Below are 16,326 nucleotides of genomic sequence, written 5' to 3' on the forward strand. Positions count from 1 at the left end.
GATATGATGTACTTTTCCAAAATAAGATTATTGAAATATTTAAGTTTGAAACGACAACAAACAATAACAGCTGAAGGAAGCTTTAAATAACATATGTTGTAAACTCTCTTTTGAGACTTTTGTATCGATTAGTTAGTTCAGGTACTTTGAAGCTGTTCTATTTTCTATCACAGAGGGGAGTATAATTAAATGTAGTAGATAAATATTTTAGAAAACAGTGGTATCTTATAGAAAAAGCAATGTTCACAGGAATCATTTATATTAAACGTAAAAAAAACCAAAATCCTGTGGTGGAATGATACTTTTATATTATATTTTTCAACTTTCTTAAACATGTGTGTACATTTCCTACACACATTGTACAGTTAACATACATTTGCAAATCAAACATTAATTGTGCAAAAATTTCAGAAGCATTCTAGTACAAAAGATACTAGAAAATATTAAAACTTAAAGCCGTCACCTGCAAAAAAAGAACCCCACCTACGCCCCCCCCCCCCAAAAAAAAAAACTCTCCAGAATGCCAAATACTTAGAGATAAAAAATATAAATTCAGAATGTAATATAGTTTATCGCTATTAAGTCAACAGATGCTGAAATTTGTCAAGCTGACTGTTTCAGTTATTTCTGTATTTTCTTTACTCACATTTGAAATTGATATGGCCTTCTACTAATGAGAAACCATTACATCTTTGTTTCTATTTTAACATGGTATCAAATAGGAATGCTGGTAATATTACTTGTATATACATGTATCACAGTAGATACATATAGACATACAAATACATGTGTTCCATGCGATTATAAACAATTGCTGAGCCTATATATTTTAACTTGTACCTTTCTTGAGAACAGAAAAGTGACTTGTCTATACACTGCGTGTAAAATGACTTTTGATCACAATGCAGCATTTATAAACTTAAGAAAATCGTATCAAAGGCAATATGCAATTTCTAAAACATTTCATCACATTAAAATTAAAGTCTATGTCCACGTATTTTACCTCTGCAGTGAATTAGCGATTGTCACGAAAATTCAACTTGTCAACAATCGGGATACAAAAATAGTATGTTTGTAAACATTATATCTAATGGAAGAAGAAAACAATTTAAACTGTTCATTTAACCAATCCATTATGAAATATTCGTCGTTAGTTTGAATGCCGACAGGGACGATATATTATTAACGATTTCTTATTGATTGATAATGTGACAGTGTATGTATTCCATTATGACACTGCATACTTACTACTGTCTTGGGAATATATTACATTGTTACAATTCATTTACAAGCATTGCAGATATCTCTCAAAAATGTAATTTTCCAACTTTAAAATGATTTGTTGCTGTTTCGAAATAATTACAAACAATTGATTTGAACGTTTGAAGCAAATTTGTAAAAGTTGATTTATTTTCAGATCTAAAACTCCTGTTTTACAATATAAAATAAATTTAAATGGATTTTGAAACATGTTTTAAACGACAATAGGGCTTATTGTATAAAGCAGTAATTTCGTATGCACTGGTCCTTAAAATTCCATTAATTAAAAGATCCATTCTGTGACTTTTTATTTGTTAAACAATATATTTAACCATTAACATTGACAGGAGTGCTCTTTTGATATCAAATATCTTGTCGTGAAATTCTTATTTTATCCACTTATCTGATTTTCATACGATCTATGCATACTCTGTCTCTAGTTACAGTGTATATTTATAAATATGCACTTGCCATATTATACACAGTATTCATAAAATATTAGGAAAGCATTTTAGTACATTATTTAGAGATTTTATTTTATAAGCGCGTGAACATATCAAGCCGATTAGTTGGTTAATGAAGGTGTATATTAAAATATTTGAATACATTTCTTTGATGCCCAGGAAATCTTCCTCGACTTTATCAATACTATAAAATACTTCAAAGTTGTTAGTAAATATTTTAAAGCGTATTCTCAATATAAAACTGTAATAATCATTTTAAAGTTTAGAAATCATTTTTCCTACAACCCAATATTGCGAATTCGTGTCGTCATACACACAATATTGTGGTTAGACTAGGTTATTCGATATGTTATTTCTTACTATACAATGCGACCAATTGAATCTATCTCTGTTCAGAATGTGTTATAATCTTTATTTGATTTCTCCTTTACAAGGTTTAAGGTTTCTGTGTTGAAAACATTTAATATTGACTATGATTTTCCTGTCAAGGTAAATGTCTTAAAAAATGTGTACCGTCTTATCACATTAAGGTAGTATTGAAAATATCTTGCAATTGCTTCATTTTTCAATTTAAGGTACAATTAATTTATTTTTGTGAAATTATGTCAACAATTTCAATTTATTTGTTGATGTAACTACCTGCTCATGTATCTGTACATATAAGAAATAATATTTCCCAAACAGCGTAGCCGGAGTGGTATAATGATGCGCATCCGAACAACAAACAGTGATTTTATCAAGCAATAAAATCACCGATTTCGATATATTATTTCGATTTTTAGTGGTTACGTCACATGTCTAATGGTTACTTCACATGTCTAAATATAGAACGTCAACGTTGATTATATTGCATAACAACATGCAATTTCGGCCTTTCTATGTTCAATCGGGAAAATGCGGGTCGTGTTAGAATATTATATAATATACCAGGAATGTTAAATATAATATATCATTCCTGCGGTGAGACACTAGGGTTCATAATCGTACGCCATTATTTACAAAATTGTTCTCAATAACTGATTTCATTTAGAAGGTATGATAACAAATTTAACACATATTTAATGAACATTCGTACATTTTATGTGAAATGAATAAATAAATTATCGAAACATATAAGTATAATAGCATCATTTTTTATCCCTGTGATACGAACCGACGAACGACCCCCCCTGTTGACACTGGTGCACTGTGACCAGGATTGTCTGTGTATTTAATTAGCGTGCATGTCTTTATTTTGCTGCTGCACTGAAAATTATTTCAATAATTATGCCCAAAAGTTTACTTTACTTTCTCACGCCAGGGAGGCGCAACTCAAGTCAATCCATAATGGAAACTCATTGAAGCAATTGCGGTCTCGATGAATTTGAGCAAACCTTGCCAGATATTTGGCACGATGCCTTTACCATTCCACAAACAGCAATGTCAATGCTATCAAAATGACTGCGACACTGATGTCAATAGTACACGTCTTTGTCACGTAATACATGTATATCAAAATTTATCAATAGATCTCAATGAAGGTGTAACGCCACTATACCTTAGCCTTAGCCAATTTAAGAGAGTGCCTTGTCGTAGGGAAAGAGAGCCAGATAAATTTAATGGTTAAACTGATTTTGGTTTGTTTTTAGCCATTTTGAACAGGTTACAAAATACATTACGAATACGAATACGAAAATTTTATTCAGCATTAAACACGTTCAAACAATGTTTATAGCCTATACAAATTCTATTGTACAGTGTGAACAAAAAACATAGAAGAAAAGAAAAGCAAACAACAAAATGCATTTTTTACATAATAAATTATACAGTTATCAGAAGAGATTGTTTAATGAAACATTATTCTGAAAAGAAAGTATCATGATTATGTAATGTCGAATAAACATGTAAATGTATCATTACACATATATAACCCTATTGAAATAACCCTACAAAATACAATAAATGGTCCGAACTAAACAAAGCCCAAAACTAGGCAAATTGCCTTAGGGGATATGCACAATGTATATTGGAAAAATTGTCTCAAACAGAGTTGAGCAATTATTCATTTCAATCCAAGTGAAAAAAAACGTCCAGCTATCAGTTAGCATTTAGAAAAAGAGACGAAACAAATAAGAATCCAGTGCCGAATTGGATTACCTGTTAAAGCGCCTCGGTATAAAAGTTTACCCCGACATGTAGACCATTTTTTAGATGGACGAAATAGGTCAGATCTCAGGCGCCACGTGCAATTTGAGCACCCGTCCAAAAGCGTTTGGTTTTATTGAACTTCTATACTTTAACATAAAAATTCTCAGACAAAATGTCTGCAATTTCACCATTTACTTACGTTTTTATTTTGCTTTCGTTAGATCTCAACGTAAAAATGAAAACATATTTACCTTTTTTGTCGTTATATGTGTTCCTTGAAAATCATAACGGTTTTTGATTTAGATGCCCGTTATTGTTTTAGGATTGATGATGTACATCTATATGGTGTTATTTAACTAAATATACTATATAACACTGCAGTAAAAACAACTAAATAAGTTAAATCTGGAAATTAAATGTATTTCAAATTATTTCAATAACAAACATTTCAGATACATTTTATTATTAATTACATACAAGCTGGAAACGAAATAAAATTCACGATAAGTTAAAATAGAGAATTACCGCAGTGAAATACAGTCAAGAGCGGGCAGGACAATATTCGGTTAAAATTTTAAACGTTTTAACGTACAATTGTAAGTTTACAGTATTCACAGCAGATAGATATTTTTTATTCAAAAAGATTGTTATATATATATTTTAGTTTTAGGACACACATAAATGTTTCAAAAGAATCTGCTCGTCATGACATATGTTTAATACTTCGTGGATACATTCACTGATTTCATTGCATGAATCTGCCAAATTGACCTCGGCAATATATTTTTTTTTCATTCTTCTTTGACGACAAGGTACATAAGTACTTTAGGAATATACTCTAGGTATATGTATAACTATAAGTTATTTATATCGCAATAAATGCTTCTAAACTTTGATTGATATATCTAGCTATGTCATACACTTTTTTAATTCAATAATGTAGATTATATACTAACCTAATATAAGTTATTATTGTAATACCATCTCCAAAGAGAAAATCCGGCCGGAATTATAGAATATACGCTTAAAAAACACACAAAAAAGTACTTTGACACTCCTTTGAACTTCGACAATGTTTTTTCTCCAGAAAATGTACAACGTAAATAGATTTTGACAGTAACAAAGTAAAGTTACCGATATAACAACACAAAGTAAAGCGGTACTCATTTCATTAACAATGAGAATAACTCTGATTGGTTTAAAAGAAATTTACAATACAAAAAAGAAAGGCTATACACAAAAAAGATAATATTTGTAAAAATGATAATTAATGATCAAAGAGTACTTTGCGTATATGATCAGTACAAAAGGTTACCTCGAAACATCAAACAGAATGGCAAAACTGAAAATGTTGCAGGTCCGGTTTGATTAAGTCTGTCCATTGACGGTGGTGATAATTGCAAGCTTCCGTTTACACCACTGGAATCGAGCACTGGCTTAAGCAGCATTTAACATTTCTTATTAATGGTGATATTTTGAATTCAGAATAGTGACACTTGTGTGCCATATAAAGATAATTAGCGTGTGGTCTTACGAAAAAACAATGGGAGGAAAAGTAAATTGGAATAGTGAAAGAGGACCAGAGGTAATTAACCTGCATACCATACACTTAACTTTTACCTCTTACTGCACTTCAAAACTGTTAAAGTTTCATACATTGTATTTCATAGCTTACTGACTGTCATACTGCTATTTCAAAGGGTGTTGTTATTTCAACTTATAATATCTTACCAATTTTAGATAATATTCATCGAATGATTGACCATAAACTGAACTTAAACATGTTAAGATTTGTCACACATGAAGTATTATACATAATGATTGCAGTCCAACAAGAACAGTGATCATATTTATTTAGGCAGATAACATACATGATACAAGAAGTAACTGCTGATATAGCTAATCATTCAACATTATCTTTCAAAATACAAACCTGAATTTAATAGACCTCTGTACTATATTGATGGTGATGTAACTTTTAAATTTTCCATACTATTTCATATTTATTTTGGTACTGTTATATTTTGACATGTCATTATACATAATCACAGGTTGCTGGTTTAATGCTTTTTTCTGATTTAACATCACAAATTGCCTATTTTAAAGATCCTGAATGTTGTAATTGAGGTTGCATACAACACTGTGAAATATATATGTAAATAATTATGCTTATAAATCAATTTTCAAACATCGAAGAATATGTAAAATATGTACTGCAAATATTTGTCTATACTAATGTAATCATTAAAATATATGCATTCATTTCTTATAAAAGTATTTGACTTAGACTTTATAGAAAATTTAATTTTTATTACCTGTTAATGTTAAATTCAGTGATATCTTTATAAATAATGCTTTTTGGAACTTACAAAACTAATAAATCTTAATTTGAGCATCATATTTATGATATAAAACCATAAACATTTTGTGTTACAGGATCTTCCACTTTAAATGTCATGTTTATTTCAGTCTATTATGTTGCTTTTGGTCTCTAATAACCTAACATACTCTACCTATGACTTGTATCTGTGTGTTCAGTATGTTAAATTTAAGGCTTACGTTGTATCATTGTATGAATGCAGTATCAGCATAGCCTTTTATTCAGCAAAATGCCATGTATGAAATCTTTAGAGCGGGCACGAAAATGGAAACGGACGAACGGACGGACCGACCGACCGACGGACGCGACAAAGCGAATCCATTATAGCCCCCTCCCCCCACATTTTGTGGTTGGGGTATAATAAATATGTACCATGCGATTATAAACACTTGCTGAGCCTTCAATTTTTTTACTTGTACCTTACTTGTGAACAGGAAGTTGATTTGTCTATACACTGCGTATAAAATGACTTTTGATCACAATGCAGCATTTATAAACGTAAGAAAATCGTATCAAAGGCAATATTTAATTTCATTTTAAAACATTTCATCACATTAAAATTAAAGCCTATGTCTACGTATTTTACCTCTGCAGTGAATTAGCGATTGTCACGAAAATTCAAATTGTCAACAATCGGTTACAAAAATAGTATGTTTGTAAAAATTATATGTAATGGAAGAAGAAAACAATTCAAACTGTTCACTTAACCAATCCATTATGAAATATTCGTCGTTAGTTTGAATGCCGACAGGGACGATATATTATTAACAATTTCTTATTGATTGATAATGTGACAGTGTATGTATTCCATAATGACACTGTATACTTACTACTGTCTTGGGAATATATTACATTGTTACAATTCATTTAAAAGCATTGCAGATATATCTCAAAAAATTAATTTTCCAACTTTAAAATGATTTGTTGCTTTTTCAAATAATTACAAATAATTGATTTAAACGTTTGAAGCAAATTTGTGAAAGTTGATTTATTTTCAGACTTAAAACTCCTGTTTTACAATATAAAATAAATTTAAGTTGATTATGAAACATGCTTTGAACGACAGTAGAGCTAATTGTATAAAGCAGTAATTTCGTATGCACTGGTCCTTAAAATTCCATTTATTGAAATCCTTAAAATTCTATTAATTGAAAGATCCTTTCTGTGATTTTTATTTGTATAACAATATATTTAACCACAAACATTGACATGAGTGCTCTTTTCATATCAAATATGTTGTCGTAAAAAATTTCTTATTTTATCCCCAATTGATAATAAAAAATTGGGACGGTCTGCAAATCTATGCTTTACTCAAATCTCTAGTTAAAAGTTTTTATAATTATAATATATCCCACTTCCCATTTTTATACACAGTTATTTTAAAAGATAAGGAAACCCTTTTAGACTATTTTTGGGGATGTTTTTTTTTTTAGCGTGGGGAGTTTTATATATCAAAATAAAATTAATAGAGGAATAAAAGCTGTAAGGGCCATTTATACCTTAGCCTCCCCCAATTTAAAAAAAAATGTCCCTTGTCGTGGGGGAAAAGAAAAAACCCAGATAAATTTAAATTTGGTTAAACTGATTTTGGTTTGTTTTAGCCATTTTGAACAGGTTACAATATACAATAAATGATCCGAACTAAACAAAACCCAAAACTTGGCAATTTGCCTAAAGGACCGTGTCCAAATGATATTGGAAGAATTGCCTCAAACAGAGTTGAGCAATTATTCATGTCTGAGATAAGCTCTCTCTCTCTATAAACGGTTCAATTCAAGTAAAAGAATGACCAGCTATAAGTTTGAATCTAGAAACAAGAGACGAAACAAACAATGATCCCGTGCCGACTTTGGTTACCTTTTAATGTGTTACGGTATAAAAGATTACTCCGACACGTAGACCAATCAATAGAGGGATGAAATAGGTTAGTTCTCAGTCGTCACGTGCAAGTTGGACACCCGTCCAAAAGCGTTTGTTTTTATTGAACTTACTTAACTTTATTTAACATAAACATTCTCAGTCAAAAGGTCTGCTATTTTCACCTTTTACTAATGTTTTTTATTTTGCTTTTCGTTGGATCTCAACGTAAAAATGAAAAGATATTTACCTTTTTTGTCGTTATATGAGTTCCTTGAAAATCATAAGGGGTTTTTGATTTAGATCCCTTTAAATTTTTTTTAGGTTTGATAAAAACATCAAAATTTGGGTTTTTTATTTAAAAAAAATTACATACAACAACCCAAAAATTTTTTAAAATGTAAATTAAAAATTGGAAATGACATGTTTTTTAAAATTTTAATTTAAATTTAAAAAACCATTTTAGATAATTTTATTTTTAAATTTAAACATACAAGCTGGAAAAAAAAATTTAAAATTCCCCGATAAGTAAAAAATAGAAAAATTTAAACCGCAGGAAATACAGTCAAGAGCGGGCAAAAACAATATTCGGTTACAATTTTAAACTTTTTTTAAACGTACAAGTGAAAAAATTTACAAAATTAACACCAGATAGAAAAATTTTTTTTTTTAAAAAAAGTTTTGTTACCCTTATAGATACCGATAAAACAATAAATATTTTTTTATTTTTAAGGAGACACGAAAATTTTTCAAAAAAAAATTCCCTCGTATAACATATGTTAAATTTACTCCGTGGATACTTTTCACTGTTTTCATTGCATAAAATCTCCCAAAATTTGGGAACCTGGGAAAATATTTTTCCCTTTTTTTTCTTTCTTCTTTCACGAAAAGGGTTTTACATAAGTATTTTAAAGGAAATGGTTTCTATTTTATATGTATAACTATAATTATATTTTATCGAAAAATAAATGCTTCTAAACTTTGATTGATTAGAAAAGTTATGCCCATATATTTTTTTTTAAATTAAAATAATGTAGATTTATCCCTAACCTAATATAAGTTAGCTTGTAATCCCATCTCCAAGAAAAAACCCGGCCAAATTTAAAAGGGAGAAATTACCTAAAAAAAAAACCCCCACAAAAAAATTTCCCTTTGCCCATTTCCTTAAATTTGGGAAAATTTTAGTTTTTCAGAAAATGTACAACGGAAATAGATTTTGACAGTTACAGATATAACAACATAAAGTAAAGCGGTACACAATGCAATTACAATTAGAATAACTCTGATTGGTTTATAAGAATTTAACAATACAAAAAAAAGGCTATACGCAAAGAAGATAATATTTGTAAAATAATAATTAATGAACAAAGAGTAGTTAGCGTATATTTTTGATCAGTACAAAAGGTTGCGCCTCGAAAACAACAAACAGAATGGCAAAACTAAAAAATGTTGCAGGTCGGTTTGATTAAGTCTGTTCATTGACGGTGTTGGTAATTGCAAGCTACCGGTTACGCCACTGGAATCGAACACAAAAAAAACTGACACAAAAAAATTGCTTAAGCAGCATTTAACATTGCTTATCAATTGGTGACATTTTGAATTTCAGAAATTTGTTACACTTGTGTGCCCACTATGATAATCAAATTTTGGGGTCTCACGAAAAAAAACAATGGGCCCGAAAAAATTAAAAATTTGGAAAAAGTGATAGAAAGGAACCCCCCTCCTGCACTTCAAAAAAATGTTAAAATTTTATACAGTGTATTTCAGAAACTTACTGTTATTTTCTCTCTTTCAAAAAGGTTTTTGTTATTTTTATTTTTAAATATCTTTAAAACCCAAATTTTAAAATAATATTCCCTCGAAATTTTTGACCGTAAACTTAACTGAACTGACCGAATTTGTCCCCACATGAAGTAAATTTTACACAATGAATTTTCAGTCGAAACTTCCAGTATTTGCAATTCGTTTTTGGTTTTCGTTTTTTTTTCCTAATAATGTCGTGTTGCAAAAAAAAAAAATTTTTTTTAAAAAATAGACATAAAAGTATAAAACAAATTGGGTGACTTAAAATATAATAATAGCAGTAAAAATAATAAAATATTTAAATTTAAATTCAGTTATAAGAAAATTAAAAAATAAAATTTTTAAAATAAGTATGCCAAAAAATTTTTCCCGTTTTTGAAATTTTTTACACTTTTCAGGGTTTTTCATTTAAATTTAACAGCTCAAGTTTTTCTCCAAAATTTGTTCACGACAGCACCCTTTAATTTCCATTTCTGTTTTTTGAATGTCTAGAAAATTAAAATTTAAATGCATGTTATATTTTTCATTTGGGAAAAAGTAAACAAAACTGTGGTTTTTTTTCCCCTTTAAATTTTAAACAAATTTTGGGAAAAAGCTATTGATTTTTGATAAATAAAGTACCCTTTTAATTTGAATAGCCAGTTTTAGTAAAGGACCCAAAACCTATTTATTAGATATTCTTAATATAAAACCAGCAACCTTGTGATTCTGTATAAAAAACATGTCAAAATATATAACAGTACCAAAATAAGTTTCCTGTTTATTGTTCAGTATTATTGGTCAATCAGTCGATTGATATTAAATCTTAAATTTTTTGTAAGATATTATAATTTAAAGTAGTAACAACAATCTTTTGAAATAACTGTATAACAGTAAGCTTTGAAATACAATGGTATGAATCTTTAACAGCTTTTTGAAGTGCAGTTCAAGGTAAAAAATTAAGTGTGTGGTATTGCAGGTTTATTTATACCTTTTGGTCATCTCTTCACTTATTCCAATTTACTTTTTGCGCCCATTGTTTTCTCGAAAAGACCACGCGGCTTAGTATCAATAGTTATCGGTACAAAAGTGTCTCTTTTCTGCAAATGAAAATGTCACCATTAATTTAGGAAATTTTAAATTGCTGCTTAAGCCAGTTCTAAGTGGCGTAAACGGTAGCTTGCAAATTAACAGTTTCATTGGTGTGAAGGGTTATACCGGGGTTAATATTACTTGTTGATGGTATAAAATGAAACAAATTACTTAGCCGCTTTCTTAAGGAAAAGGTCCAACTATATATTGTCTGCTTTAAGAAAAGGCGATTGCTTAAAACATTTGTAACTGAAGAAAGTTTAAGTTTTTTAACACTTTTTGATTTTGCGCGTTTAAAGCCATGTTATTGATAAATACAGATGGGAAACCGCTGATTTCAGGTTTTTCTGACAGATAGCCCTATCACCCTGATTATATCCTTTTGTTAAAACTGTACACCAAAGCAGTTTTCATGTTTCAATAATATTCTTTTAATAGATTTGGGGTTTTCTGACAGACCGAATCCTGAAAAAAATGCAATTACCTTTAAAAATTTTACGTGACAAAATTATTTACACAAAGCTATTTACCGCAATATAACTTAACATTTTCATTTTCATAATAAAAGATATGCATGGGCTTTTTTTTGCGACTTATAATGTTTTCAAAATTTTTAAAATTGTAACAGTTTAATGTTAATTTGTTGAATTTTGATTAAGCCGGTGGCCCAAAGGACGTGGAGGGTAATTTTCCACCTTTGGGGCCCGTACCGGTCCAAAGAACACGGTTTTTAAAACCCAAAAAAAAGTCGGGGGCCAAACCCTTTTTCAAATTTGCGCAGTGGTTTGGGCTTTTTCTTTAGGGGTTCTTTTTTTTATCTATTTTAAAAAATTTCTCTTCCCCAGAAAAGATTAGTTGGCCCTTTAAAATTTAGCAAAAACTTTTCAAGGAAAATTATGAAAATTTTTTAAAAAATTTTAATTTTACGAAAAACAAAAATTTTTTACAATTTGAAACATCTAGGGATTCGTTGGGGTTTTAATGTCAGTATTCAATTCCGGGAAAAAAATTTATTTTGAAAAAATCTTTTTGAACTAAAAAACGCCCCAAAAAAAGGGAAATTTTTTTGTAAACATTTTTTTTGTTACGGCTGACCGTATTACCCCTTTCAATGATATTTTAAAAACCTTTTTTAAAAAATTAAAAAAACGGGTAAAAAGCCGTAAAATTTAAAACAAGAAAAACCACTGGCATTACAAAAAAATTAAACCCTAAAAAAATCCAGGAAAATATTTTTTTGGGGTTTTTCAAAAAAACTCCGGTGAATTTGAAAATCGGGGATAAATTTTTTAGCCCCGGGCTTTTATGTTTTCCCAAATTTTCCATTAAATTTAGGTAATTAAAATTTTGCAACGAAAAGATACAAATAAAAAAGGGCAAAAAATGTTTCGAATAGCAAATTTAAATTTGGGAAAATTTTTCCCAAAAAACAGCCAATTATTAAAAAAAGGCGGGAAAAAAAAAATAAAACTGTAAGGTTTTTTTGGAAACATAATACAATATGAAGGGATGTTTAAATTTATTTAAAATTTTAATTTAGCACTTAAAACCCTTTCCCTTTAAAGGTAAAAAAGACCAATTTTTTTAAAGTTTATTCCCCCAAAGTATTTTAAATTAGAAAAGTTTTCCACAGAAATCCGTAAAGTTTCCCGGAACAAACCCTGACAGTTAAACAAAAAAACTCCATCCTTCGTGTAACAGTTTCCCCCGTAAGAAAGGGTAAGTTTTTTGTTGTGCTCCTCCCTTTTAAACCCCCTAATGGCCCGTTTTTAAAATTTAAAATTTAAAAAAATTAATAATTTCTAAGTAATTTTAGTTGGGGAACATTGGCAAAAGAATTTAAGGGTAACTTTTTGCCTTTCATCTGAAACCATTTTTCCCAGGTATATAATCATTGCTCATTATTTGTAATCTTGTTACCACCATTTTTAATGATAAAAAAAACAACTAAACTATATGCTACTGTGCAAAAAAGTATCGGCACGAGTTTTATGGGGTGATACCCTTTATTTTTAATAATGTCGAAAAACAAAAAAAAAAGTGTTGGGATTTTTTAATGGGAGGTGATTACGCAAAAATTTATATTATAATGTCGATCAAAAAATGTTGTGTATTTCAAATGGGAGACTTTTTGATAAAAAAAAGTCGTAATACGTTTTTAAGAACATAAATTATATCAAGTGGAATTTATATTTTTAAAAATTTCCCTTAGGGAAATTATAAAAAATGATTGTATTTACTGTTTAACCAAAAGAAAAGGGCCGAAAGTGTGGATGTTATGCAATAATAAACACTTTTACTTTCCTTTATATTTAGACAATGTGACGAAACCATTAGACATGTGATGTAAAACCCCCAAAAAAATTTCGACGCACTGAAAGTAAATACAAAAAAACAAATTTTGGGCACTCTTGAGGGTTTAATTTTAGGTTGGCAGCATTTTTTTGTTGGGGCTTTTGAATTTGAAATAATACATCCCAAAAACGTTGATTTTTTTCCGCTTGGAAAAAAATCACTGCTTTTTCGTTTTTCCGAAAGCGCAACATTAAATCCCCTAGGGCTAACGCTTTTTTTGGGGGTTTATTCCTGAAATGTTAACCCGATGCAAAGAGGCCCGGTTGTTACATAAACAATTGGGAAAATTTTTAAATTTCGCCTTTTTAGATTTTTGTCATAATTTAAATTTTTAAAAGTGATTTCAATTGCAAGAATTTCAAAAAACTAATTTTTATTGTAATAAGGGCGTAAAACATTTTCATAAACCTTTTCAAACGGTCAAAAAATTTAATCTTTTAAAAAATAGAAAAATTTTAAAAAGTGCAAAGGAAAGGGAAACAAAATAAAAATTTTAATTGGGTTTAAAACATTCTGAAAATAAGTTAATTTAATTGGGCGCATTGTATAAGTTTAAAAGGGGAAATATTTAAAATTAAAACCCGAGAAAAACTGGAAACCCAATAAAATTTTGTAGAAGAATAATTCTGAACATACTTTTTTAAAATAAACATATAGTGGGAAAAATTCCTGGGCATCAAAAAAAAATTAATTTTTAAAAAATTTAAAATTACACCTTCTTTATTATCCAACTAAAAAAACCCTTTTTAAATTTTTTTCAAGCCTTTTCCCAAAATTAAAAAACATTCATTTTAAAGGTTTTAAAAAAGCTTTTTTAATCTTTGATAAAACCGGGGAATTGCGCAAATTTATAGATATTTCCAAATATTAAAACATATTTAAAACCCAAATGGGGGCAAAAAAGTATTAATGTTATTTCCAAAAAAAAACGAAACGAAACTGCTGCTTTAAAAACAATTTGCCCAAATTTTTTGCCCTTTAAAAAAGGGAAACAAAATCCAAATTTAAAATTTTTTTTATATTGTAAAAACCCGGGAGTTTTAAATTCTTAACCTAAATTACCTTTTAAAAAAATTTGTTTCAAACCCTTTCAAATCAATTTTTTTTATTGTTTTAAAACAGCAAACAAAATAATTTTTTAAAATTGGATAAATTTTAAATTTTTTGAGAGACAAAACTCAATGCTTTTTAAAATGATTTTTAACAAAGTTTAAAATATTTCCCCAAAACCGGTAGTTTTATTTTCCCCCAATCATTAATGGAAATTAAAATTCTTTGTCACTTATCAATCAATAAAGGGAAATTTTGTTAACTAAATTTTATGTAGTCACTGCCGGGCATTCAAAATAACGCGAATATTTCAAATGGGTTGGTTAATTTGACAGTTTTGAATTGTTTTTTTTTCTTTCATTAAAATATAATTTTTACAAACAATTTTCTTTTTTTGTTTTACGTGGAAATGAAAAAGATTATTTGTGAAAAATTGCAAATTTTAAAATTTCTGGAAAATGAAAAACCCTAGACATAGGGTTTCATTTAAAAATTAATGAATGGTTTGGAAAAAATGAAAATTGCATTTTTTCCTTTATATATTTGTTACCCTTTTTTATGTTTTATTTTTTTTTAATTTTTTAGCAGTTTTATAAAACCCAAAAAAACCTTTTTTGTTCCAAAAAAAATCAAGTTAAAATAATAGGTCCAAAATAAGGTACATAGGTATCAAGTTTTCTTTTAAAAGGGATAGTAACATTTAATTTAAAAAAATAAAAGGATTTTTATTTGATACACATTTTAAAACACTTTCATACAAAATTTTGAACTGCCAACAAAATGATTATATATGAGAGTTATTACATTTGAGTAAATAATCATATACTATATCTCCGTGTGCTGTTTTACGTATACAGTATGTGTTTAAGTCAATGAAGAGCACTCTGTGCGTTTAATATAAAGATCGGTCATACATGTATGTGTTTATTCAGTGACACGTAATAGGATTAACACCGGCGGCGCGTGCCGATACTAATTAAATTATCGGTTATTAGAATAATAGATGTATTATCAATAAAAACATGACTTTAATATAGGTTAAAGTTTACAAAATAATAAATAAAATAAAAGCCGCGCGACCAATTTAATTTTTTAAATACGTACTAATAAATTTTAACCGGCTTAGTGTTTTAAATCATTTTTATAAACAGTCCATTTACTAGACTGATTAATACTTTGCCAGTTTACCAAAGTAAATGTGTTACGATTCATTTGAAATACTGCAATCCTATTGTTTTTTGTTATCTTGTTAATATAAAAAGCGAGTTAATAAGTAATAAGTAAAATAATATCTTAATTTTATACAGATAATGTCGTCAATAAATTCTTAATAAAACGCCCATGATGTTGTTTGTGAGTTTGTGAGAAATTCCTTGTAGAAATAGAATCGATTTACGACAACTTTTAGACAAGGAAATGTGTAATTGGAAAAAGATTATAGACGCTGTAGAGCAATAAGACATACAAAAATACAGTTTCAAAAGGTGTATATATTGTAAATATTGTAGTTATTACATACATGTATATAAAGATAGTGATAGTGTCTGCGTATTCTATGTATTGTTATTTCAATGTAATGTGTTTACATGTATATTTATTTGTGTTACTGTTTTTGTAAATAATATACATAAATGATTAATAAACGGCTGAAAATGTTCTAACCTAGTCATTACTTTGTGTTTTATTTAAAAAAAACGCACAGTCTTTCCTAATATAACAATATATTAATTAAGGGGTCGAAATGTCCGGTATATTTAAGGGGTCTAAGTGTCTTAGGGGTCTAAGTGTCAGGGGTCGAGATGTCTTAGGGGTCCAGGTGTCAAGGGGTCGAGTAGTCAAGGGGTCTAGATGTCATAGACTCTATTTGTATATCTGCTGTGCATTTACTGTGCTTTAAACTAATAATATAACAAGCATTCCTTTTTGTACCATGTTGAAATAAAAAAAAATAAAAATGTA

Source organism: Ruditapes philippinarum, unplaced genomic scaffold (assembly GCF_026571515.1).
Source record: "Ruditapes philippinarum isolate M1 unplaced genomic scaffold, ASM2657151v2 ctg2114_1_1_1_1, whole genome shotgun sequence".
NCBI lineage: Eukaryota > Metazoa > Mollusca > Bivalvia > Venerida > Veneridae > Ruditapes > Ruditapes philippinarum.